Consider the following 10,528-nt stretch of genomic DNA (forward strand, 5'->3'; position numbering starts at 1 on the left):
CTCCCGCCACAGATAGAGCTGCTCTGGGAGAGCACCGGCACAGTGAGCCGCACATTGCAGTTGTTAGGTAATGTCTGTGAATGAACGTGTAACCCCAGGCAGGCATACAGAAGGCGATTCTCAGATGGGTTCTCAGGGCCCCTGTTAATTTTGACTCATAAGCTCCCACCCAGTTTCTTGTTTGTTTTTACCTTCCATGTCATCGGCTCCAGATATCTCCCTGACTCCGCCCAATCTCTCCCCAATATCCCCCCAGCCCAAAGCAGCACCCTGCTATGTCGCTATTTTCTACAAAGATGTCATGAGCGCCCAAACGCACCAGGTGCTGGCTCCCCAGGTCCCCAGTGTCTTCTTTCCCAGCAAGCCCTTCTTAGAGAAATGCCTCCCTGCAGAAAATGGAGGGGGATATTCTCCGCAGTTTCTAGAAACTGTGCTCCTTTGTTGTCTATTCTCCCAAGAAGCACCTTTTTGTGCCTTATCTGAGAAGACTAAAATGGAAGATGCTGTCGGCTCAGATCTGGAAAGTCCACCTTAAGAAACAAATCTCTCCCAGGGAATCAAGTGGAACACAAACTCTGCTTCATACTTTAGGCCCTATGAATTCTGCTCTACCAATGAGTGAAGGACCAACCCAATTTACAGGAATAAACTCTGAGGGACCTAATGGCTACCGGCACATTCTCATTCCCTTTGGCGGTGAGAAGCAGCTCTGAGTGTCACACTGTTTTAGTTTGGTGAATCAGAAGCTGTATGGGACCCTCCTGCCCTCACCACGAATTCCCACTCCTGAGCCTTATCTACTTGACTCCAATTCATGCTGGCACATGAAGGGCCAAAGGGTGCCTGGTGGGGAAGCAGGCTGCTGGAGACATGCCTAGGGCTGCACGCGGGAGGCCCTCAACACTCGGGGCTCACGGGTAGGCTCAGACCAACCTGGGAATGCAGGCGGAAATGACAGGATGGAGAGACCCTACTCAGTGTCCAGATGCATGGCCTCCGCATTCCTGGGGCTTCCAAGCTATTGCAGGAAATGGACAAATGGCCAGGCAACTGCAACATCATGGGGAGGAGCTGTGCTATGATGAGGAAGCCAAGAGTGGCAGAGGAGGGCATCCGGGAACGTGTCCCAGAGGAAGCATGAATGGGCATTAAGTAGACCAACCCAAGAGAGTGGAGAAGAGGGAAGAATGTCCCATGGGGGAGGAAGCATGATGGAGGGAGAGGCAGAGAGAAAAAGAAGGGGCTCAAGCAGAGAGCTGAAAGAAGTAGCTGGGACATAGGTGGTGAGGCAGTAGGGCCATATGATGACATTAGGGAGGGGAACAGGACCCCAAACATGGACAGCCTTGTGGGCCTGAGGCTGGAGGTTTGGAGGACTGTTGGAGACCATGAAGTCTGTGCTCTCAATCCTCGGATGGGTGGATGACAGAGACGAGGAAGGGGGTAGCTGGCTACAGGAGCTGTTTAGCTGTCTCCTCCCCATCCTCCACTGAGCTGAACATCTCTTTCTAGACGTCCACGTCTATTATATGCCACATGGTCAAATTTAACTTAAATCTTCCCAACCAAATCCTTTTCCTTTTTCTTTACTTTCTATTTCAATTCACAACAGTACCATATAGTCACTCCAACTAGAAACCTTGTATCAGGAATGACAAATAGGTTCCACTTTGACTATCAGCTCCAATTAATTTGTAATGGCTGCCTGGTACGCTGTGTAGAGGAGGATTCTGAGTCCAAGTAGTGCCTCAGAGGACAGGAATGTATGGTTAGTGCTCCTTGCAACAGGCTTGGGAAGAGGGCTGGAGACCATGTGTTTGTTAGCCGAGCCTTACAGTTACCTAGACTCCTTTTATTCTCTTACCGTTCACATGCAATAGGCCCCAGTGTCCTGTTTCTCTCATTCTGATTCCTTTGTCTCCAATTCCACTATCTCTTCTTAGTACTGGCCTCCTTGCGTCAGGAGACTCCTGACTGTGCTCCCTGCCTCAGGGCTTGCTCATATCTGATCCATCTTGCCTGTGGCCACAAAGCAATTTTTCTAAGCACAGTTCCACGCTGCTGAAAATTTCTCTTTGGTTTCTAATCACCTAAGGATAAAATCTGGAGTCTTCAGCAAGACATATTAAACCCTGGATATCTGGTCCCTGCCCACTGCTCTATCTCATTTCCTGTCTCTCCCTGACTCCTCCCTGGTTTAGACCTTCCAGGAACACTGAGCTACTTGCAGTTCCCAATAGGCCATGCTTTTCCATGCCTCCCGGTTTTTAGGCCCTGCTATTTCCACTGCCTGGTATAACCCTTTTCCACGGTCCTAGCTCCATAGCCTCATCCTGTAGCAGGCTGATGTGGTATTGTCTCCTCTGGAAGCTTTTCTTGCCTGGCAGTCCCTCTCCTTCACCTTCCCAAAGCAGAGTTCGTGGCTGCTTCTTCCATGTGCTTCTGTAGCATTTTGCAGATAAAACTGTCATTACTTACTTCACTGCATTTGCACTTATGTGTGGTTCATTCATTTATTCATTCAACAAGCACTTACTGAGCAGCTGCTATATACCAGGCACTGTCTGGAAGCTGCAGGTAGAGTGATAAACCAAACACATCCCTATTTTCAAGGAGCTTACATTCTTGTGTGTGTGTGTGTACAGACAATAGCAAATAAACAAATACGTAATTAAATGCCAGATGAAAAAGAAAACAAGAATTGGGAGAAAGAGGGGTACTGTTTTAGCTAGGGTAGACATGAAAGACATTTTAGTCATGTGGCATTTGAGCAGAGATTTGAATGAAGTGGGGGAACAAGCTGACATCTGGGGAGGAGAATTGCAGGCGTAGGCAGTGGCGTGCAAATGCCCTGAGGCACTTATGAGGGATGTATGAGGAACAGAGGAGGAGAATGTGTTCCTTCTGCTGTTCTTTGTATGGAAGAGAGAAGGAGCAGAGGTGGGACACAGCATCTTGGTCCTTCTGCAACATAAAGGTGTTTGGAGTTCATTCGGTGTGAGCAGGAGCAGGGAAGCATTTGATGCCTTTTGAGCAGAGAAGTGAAATAATCTTCTTCATCCTTTAAAAAGACCAGGCTGGCTTCTGCAGTGCTGAGAATGGATTGTAGGACAAGGGTAGAGCGATACTGCAGGCAGAATTGCTGGCATGGCCCAGGGCGATAGCAGTGGCAGGGGTGAGCAGGGGATGAATTTGAGATATATTTTCAAGATACAGGATTTCCTGACAGATTGGATGTGGGGGAGACAGAGAGAGAGAGAGAGAGAGAGAGAATCAGTCAACTGGGGGCTATTGCAAGAAACTGCCTCTTAATTCATTCACATGTCAGTATCTCCTTCTAGACTAATAATTCTTACCACTCGTGCTTCTTGACACCATTTTTCTTAAATTCTGGATGCCTTTGAGAATCTGATAGGAGCTATGGATTTTTCTCCCTGAAAAATTCTGTGTGCACATACACACAACATTTGTCTGTCATTTCAGGGGGTCACAGATCCTCTGAATCCCATCCCATCCGTGAATCCTGAGATCAATGTCCCTGTCCTCACCCTTGAGCTCCTGAGATCCAGCCACGCCATTTTCAACTTTGTTTCCTGAGCAGAGTAACCTGAACACAGTTGCTGCTCAGTAGATTGGCTGGAATGAATGAGTGAGCAATAGCCCCTTCTTTATTTTAACTCTTTATTTGTCCTAGCAACAAAGAAGTACCTCCCATTTACACCTTCACTAGTCTCTGGGGCTATTATTGCAATATAGTAATAAGCAAAGCAAAGCAAACCAATAAACAAAAAAGCCAGGGGCAGGGGGAGAAGGAAAAATGAGGCAAAGGAATTACAGCAGAAAGGCATTTTTTAAAAACAACCAGTCCTTCAAAATGCGTTGGTGGAAATACACAGGGAGAAAAACATGAGTAAAAATATAATCCTTCTACTGGTAACACTGGGACATCTCCCACCTCGGGGGGCAGGCAGAGGGAGTGGCTTGTAGAATTTCTGCACAAGGAAAGGGAGACTCTGGGGTCCCGGCTGTAACCAAGCCCTAGGGCAGGCACTCAGAGGCAGTAAGAGTTTCATCCTAACCATCCTAGACTCAGAGGAGCATCCTAAACTCAGAGCCCTCCCGGGTGGGAGTGGGGGTGGGGAACTGGCAGAGAAAGGCCTGATGGCATCAAGGACCAAACCACAAACACGTCCCCTAGACCCGAAAGCAGTGCAGGGGAGCCAGAAGACTAACCTGGTTGTCAGGACAGATGGCTCATACAAAACAAGTGGCTTTCTAGAGGGTGCCAAGAGGATATTGTCTAGACAATAGCCTTTCTCCTTGTGAATTCAATAGGAGCCTTATTTAGAAGTTGAAGAAATCCAGGAGGAAGTCTCCATCTCCCTTCTACTCCTTTTAACAATAGAGTTAGAAATCATAAAAATAAAGTAAACAAATAAATAAATAAAGTAAACCAAAAGCAGCCCCGAATTGTGCAAATTAGGTCTGTGGTTATGAACTTCGCCCATTAAACAGCTGATTTGAATTTAGCAGACGTTTATTGAGCCCGGTCCTGCCTTGTGCCATGTTTGCTTTGGTCCTGATAATGACTCGGTAAGTCGGTGTTATTCCTTTTCCCTTGTAGTGGTGAGGACCCGAGGCCTGGAGAGGTGTATACGGCTAGAAGGTGGAAGAGTGAACCCTGGGCCCAGATGGGGCTGACCGCGAGTTCGTACTCTCTCATTCACTAGCCGTTTTAAATGCCTATATGCTCGTCCAAGAGAAAAACAATTAGCCAGTCTTTTGTCCTGTGAGTCAGAGGGAAGGCTGGAAAGGCTGTCTACTCACCCTTCCTCCTAGGTTACACATCGACGGAAGCATGCCATGGGGGCCCCAGCCTGGGGGAGAGCCAGGCCTGGGTGGGTGGCTGCCAGGGACCTGGGCTCCGTTGGCCTGGGTCCTGCTGATAGTGTCTCTGCATCTTGTCTAACAGCTCCTCTAGGAGAAGCCAGCCTGGGACTGTTCTCTGACCCTTTTCCGGGATGAGGCGGCTGGCCCAGCGGAGACATAGCTACCAGCATAGACTGGATTCCGATCTTGCTCAGGAGATCTGCCCAGGGAGACTGAGGGTTGGTTATAATTTTTGGTCTTTATTTTCCAGGCATTTTTGTTTTGCCTCAAAGTGTGAAAAGGAAACATGCATCTTTTTTTTTTTTTAAAGATACACGGCAAAAAGCGAGACAAGGTGGCAGGAGCACGTGGGAGAAAAGGCTGCCTGCGTCTCATGGGTCTCTTCTGAGCTTCTTACAGTAAAGAGAGTAGAACTCTCAGTCAGGGAAAAAAATCTGAAGAGCCCTCTTGATAGGAAATATGCTGCCACTTGTCATTACCCAATGGCTCCTAATCCTCTTTCATGAGCTGAAATCCCCTTGAATTGGATTATAACATTCCTCTTGGTAGAAGGCACTTCGCTTGAAAATGCAAAGCCCTTGATTATGAAAGAAAACAAACACTAATTTGAGGGTTTTTTTTTTTTTTTTGCCTTAGGAACGAAGATGTGGGTAGAGCCCGCTCCTGCCGTTTGAACGCTCGGTTCCCCATGAGCAAGGTGAGCAAGGTGCACTGATGCCTCATACGGAAGGTGTCCCTCCCTCTATCTGCTTCAAGTCAGTCGGCATTCCCACGGGAGATGCTACTGTCACTTGTAAACAAAAAATTATTTTAAGCATTCAACAATGGGGAAAGAAAACCTTGTTTAGAAGCCAAAGAGACTTTTTTTTTTTTTTTAAAGATTCATTAATTGGGTCAAAGCTTCCCTCCATGCAGGGATAATTGCTTGTAACTGGCTAAAATTTGTGCCCTGGAATTGAACTGACAAATGTCAGATGGGGACTTGGGGAGAAGATAGGAGATAAAGTGCAGCTGGGAGGGATGGCGGGCAGAGGTGGGGGTGGTTGGCAGAAGCACATTCTCTTGCTGATTGCAGCCTAGATTCCTCCTATGGACCATAAGATTTTCTTTTTCCTAGACCTGCATCTTTCCTCTGACCTGTTTCTGTTGTCCCCTCCATACCCTATCCTGCCACCTCTTTTGCCCACTGGCTTGAAGCGTGGCCATGGCATACCTGGGTTTTCTGAACACTGCTCCAGGGTAGAGGTGGGAGGAGGGGCTGGGCAGGAACATCGGTTCTGGGAAGAGCTGGGCCTGGTTAGCAGCAGAGAGAGGCACGGCCTGTGGGATGCCATTAAGGATCCCGGCACTCAGCAGTGGTAAGTGGGATGCACTGCTGTTTAATCACTTTGTGGTTAATACTGTGCAGAGTTTATAAAGGCCTGGCAGTTGTGGGATTTCTGCACTCGGCTGCGTGAGGGTCTGTGGAAACCGTGGCCGCCTTCGTGCTCTGAGGAGTCTTCTGATCACAACTGCAAATGCCCAGCCAGGCGCAGTGGCTCACCTGCCTGTAATCCTAGCACTCTGGGAGGCTGAGGCGGGCGAATAGCTTGAGGTCAGGAGTTCAAGACCAGCCTGAGCAAGAGCAAGACCCTGTCTCTACTATAAATAGAAATAAATTAATTGGCCAACTAATATATATAGAAAAAATTAGCCGGGCATGCGTAGTCCCAGATACTCGAGAGGCTGAGGCAGAAGGATTGCTTGAGCCCAGGAGTTCGAGGTTGCTGTGAGCTAGGCTGACGCCACGGCACTCACTCTAGCCTGGGCAACAAAGTGAGACTCTGTCTCAAAAAAAAAAAAAAATGCAAATGCCAAAGAGCAGACGAGTGAAGGGACCTCACGCCCCCTTTATTTCCTGCTCACGGCCTTACTGACTGCTGGGCCTCACTCACGCCCACCCCTGCCTCACACCCCGCACCTGGCACAGCTCCTCTGGGCAAAGAACCAAAATCACAAGCTCACGGTGACACCGATTTCTTTTGCCTCATCTGGGTAGGGATGAAAGCATTTCTTCCTATTCCTCAAACACTTAAAAGCCAAGCAAACAGGATTTCTGAACACGGAGGGACTTCCGACGGAAGACTTGCCGTCGTCGCCCGTTCTGGTCTCTCCACGCGCATCAGCACCCGCTCTCTGGGAAGAGCGTGCAGACCCGCTCGAGATGACTAAGGAACTTTCCTGTCTGTTCCCTGCAGGGAGGAAAACATTAGATGGCAGAGCCGGGAGATTCCGGACCTTAGGTTGGGGAGATTCCCAAGAGTCGCCCACTCAGGCGGGACAGAATAAAGAATATAGGCTTTATTTCAATTTTTCATTTATTTTTACACTTCTTTCATCTTTTATGAATGGATAATCCATATGCATGGATACAAAATTTGAAAGATCTCAAAGAGTAGACAGTGAAAATTCAACCCCCTCCCCCAGCCCTGATTAAGCTCCGTGGAGGCAGCAGTGTGTGGGAGATTGTGCAGAGAAGACAGGAGTCAGGCACTGCGCTCCAGGGCTGGGGTGAGAGCCTGAACCTGGGGGGCAGCGTGAGAGCACGGACTGGGAGATGTACAAATTAGAAATGGGGGCCCACAAATGGAGAGTCAGTTGTGGGAGGAGAGTGATGAGCCCGGCTGAAAAGCAAAGCTCGGTGCCAGGCACAGGGCTCTGCTGAGTGCAAAGCAGGGAGAGGGGCACAACAATGTGGCACTTGGTCTTCCAATAGCAGATGGAGTTTTCCTGGGCTTTGACGATCAAATAGGAGGGGCACATGGGGGGACATGCGAGGGAGGGCATTCTAGAATGTGAGAACTGTGGGATCAAGGGGAAGAACATCAGACCCAGTGGCAATAAAGGGGATATTTGTTTGTAGGGCAGGTTGGCATATCAGAGTGTATAGGAAAATAGGGTTGGGTAGTTAGGCTGGGATCAGATTATAGACAGGTTTGAACACTGGCGAGAGATATTTGGATTTGAGGAGTCATGAATAAATTTGGGAAGATGAAGAAAATAAAGTAGTTCCTAATGAGGTTTTACCTGTGCCCATCAGGTGGACTTGTATTAACCTCCTGTTTGGGTATCTCTTTGATAAAGCTTTGTTTATTCTTCTCTCTATAAGTTAAATCTTACCTCTGTGCTTTGACATAATTCAATTTTTCTACTTATTTGTTATCATATTATTATTATTCATTTACATACCTGGCTTCCCCATTGGAGTGTCTTTCTCATTTCTCATCTTCATATTTCTGGCATCAACAATAATAATAGAAACAACAGTAATAGCTATTATTCATTGAGTGCTTACTATCACGTGTCAGGTACTGCATTATGTACCTTATACATATTATCTCATTAAATCTTTTCAATAACTCTATGAAGTAGATACCTATTGTTAGCACCATTTTACAGATGAGGAAACTGAGGCATAAATTACCGGCCCAGGGTCATGTTGTTGGTAGGTAGGGCCAGGATTGGAACCTGAGCAGTCTAGCTACAGAGCCTCCACTCTGACTCTCCAGCCACATTGTTTTAATAAGAATAGTAATGTTTGTGGGACATTTGGGGGGAAGCCAGGGACTGAGCAAAGTGTTCTGCATGCAACAACCTTGGGAGGTCTCATTATTGTTCCTGTTTGCTAATAAGGAAACTGAGCCTTAAGTCATGCGTAAGTTATAGAAGAAGAAAGCAAAGGTCCTTGATCCAGGTCTCGTTCTCTCAGATACTGTGCTATTCCTCCTTCCAGCATGTGGTAGCACTCATTAGCTATTTATGGAATAAATTAATGAATAAAATAAAGGAATGAGGCAGAGAGTGAAGGAAGGAGGGAAGGAAGAAGGAAGAAGAGGGAGGAAAGGGGAAGAAAGGAGGAACAAAGGAAATAAAGGGACAGAATATTATACTCAGCTACCTCCGAAACTCAATCAGTACTGGTAATGTAAATGTTACATTGTGCAAATATTTTGAAAGAGGACTCTGGGTAGAAAACCTGTCAATCAAAGGAAGCCTCACTCATGTGAAATGTCAAAACATCACGAGCTGGTGGGGAAAGGCTTGTGAGCAGAAAGGGCTTCCCAGAGGCCGGGTATATAAACCAGCAATAGTTCACTCACCAGGTCTGACACAGTTTCCTGGAACGGCAAATCATAATGAACGGTGGTTACTTCAAAATCACCCACACCCAAGACCTTCTTTCAAAGCATGGTTGTCCTTAGGCTACACCATTCGTCTCCTTTACTGTGCTGTGACCCAGAGGGATCATCAAGACGATGCAAACTCAAATTATTCCGGATGCTTTTCAGTTCTATGGAGTCCGTGTGTGTGTGTGTGTGTGTGTGTGTGTGTGTGTGTGTGTTTCGGAGCTTCTCTGCTACCATCTGCCTCAGGAAGGGCTGGGATTTCTGCAAGGCAAGCAGCCCTGCCAGCGGAACTTTTCTTAGGCTAATCAAGCCATGCCTTGTGGATTTTTCTACCATGGACAGAAAGGCCTCAGTTTAGCATATGGACAGTAACCATATTTTCCAAACCCCAAACAGGGGCACAGAGTCTGCCCGGGGACTGAGTTCTGCTTTGTGAGTGTGGTCATGTGAACTTCTCACCAAGGCAAAAAAATGACATCATCCTTCATTAGCCATTTCATGAATTGGCTTTCCGGAAGGTAAAATGGCAGGATGTTGGGACCACCCAGGGATACAGCAGTAAGAGGCACTTGGACCCTTCTCTCTGGAGCTAGTGATGTTTAAGGATAGTGGGGTCTGGCCCAGGGCAGGCGGCCTTTCTGCCCCACAGACAGAGCCGGCCTTGGTGACATGGCATTGCTCAGGATCCCCGTGGTTATGAGCTCACCCTCGGGCGGCCGGCTGGGTTGCTGTAAGCTGCTGCCAGCCTCTTGGGCAGTGAGTCAGCCATGGGCTGTCACTCGATCTGGGCCACGGAGCCTCCCTGGACCCAGCGCTGCAGCCTGGAGCTGGTGCAGCAGGGGGAAGCCTGCCCTGCCCAGCCCCTCCGCTGCCTGGCAGGGAAGCAGCCAGGGTGATTGGAATTCTGGGCATTGTTACGAAGCCCCCTTGTCACACCCACAGCAATCTCGCCCCTGCCAGAGGAGGCGTGCTGAGCTTAGAAAGGGACTTGCCAGCGGCACACACAATGTTTCTTTGAAATACTCCAGAGATTTCACTGAATTAACCTCCTTTGTCCTTCAGGGGATTCCAGCGAAATTAGTCAGCTTTAATGGGTAGCGTCTCATCCTACTTCCCTTTCTGCCTGGAAGTACACCCACTAGCTTCTCCCTCCAAACCCTTTGTTTTTCAGCTCTTCTTGTCTCTTAGGGCCCAGAGTTAACCCTCACAGGACCACACTGGATGAGGAGGGGGAGGGAAGGAACGTGCATTGAGGTTTGTTCACTAAGGCCCTGCGTCAGGAGCGTGTAGAAGTTTTATCCCATTGAATATTCACCATAGACCTCTAAGGCAGAAATTATTATCCCATTTTCTAGATAAAGAAACTGAGGGTCAGACAAGTTATGTAACTTGTCGAAAATCACAAAGCTGGTAAGTGGATCAGAGATTCAAACTGGAGTCCATGTGACTCCTTAACCCCTGCTAATTCTGTT

General features: G+C 47.9%; 1 long non-coding RNA gene across 1 annotated transcript; it reads right to left on the reverse strand.

Moving 5' to 3' along the window:
- Positions 1 to 6,755: 6,755 nt before the first annotated feature.
- On the reverse strand, positions 6,756 to 9,923 carry LOC142870470 (uncharacterized). Its single transcript, XR_012918839.1, has 4 exons — positions 9,763 to 9,923; positions 9,030 to 9,158; positions 8,119 to 8,165; positions 6,756 to 7,121 (listed from the first exon to the last, which is right to left on the reverse strand). It is a non-coding gene; the product is annotated as an uncharacterized LOC142870470 (long non-coding RNA).
- Between the last annotated feature and the right edge of the window lie 605 nt (positions 9,924 to 10,528).

Source organism: Microcebus murinus, chromosome 4, assembly GCF_040939455.1.
Source record: "Microcebus murinus isolate Inina chromosome 4, M.murinus_Inina_mat1.0, whole genome shotgun sequence".
Taxonomy (NCBI): Eukaryota; Metazoa; Chordata; class Mammalia; order Primates; family Cheirogaleidae; genus Microcebus; species Microcebus murinus.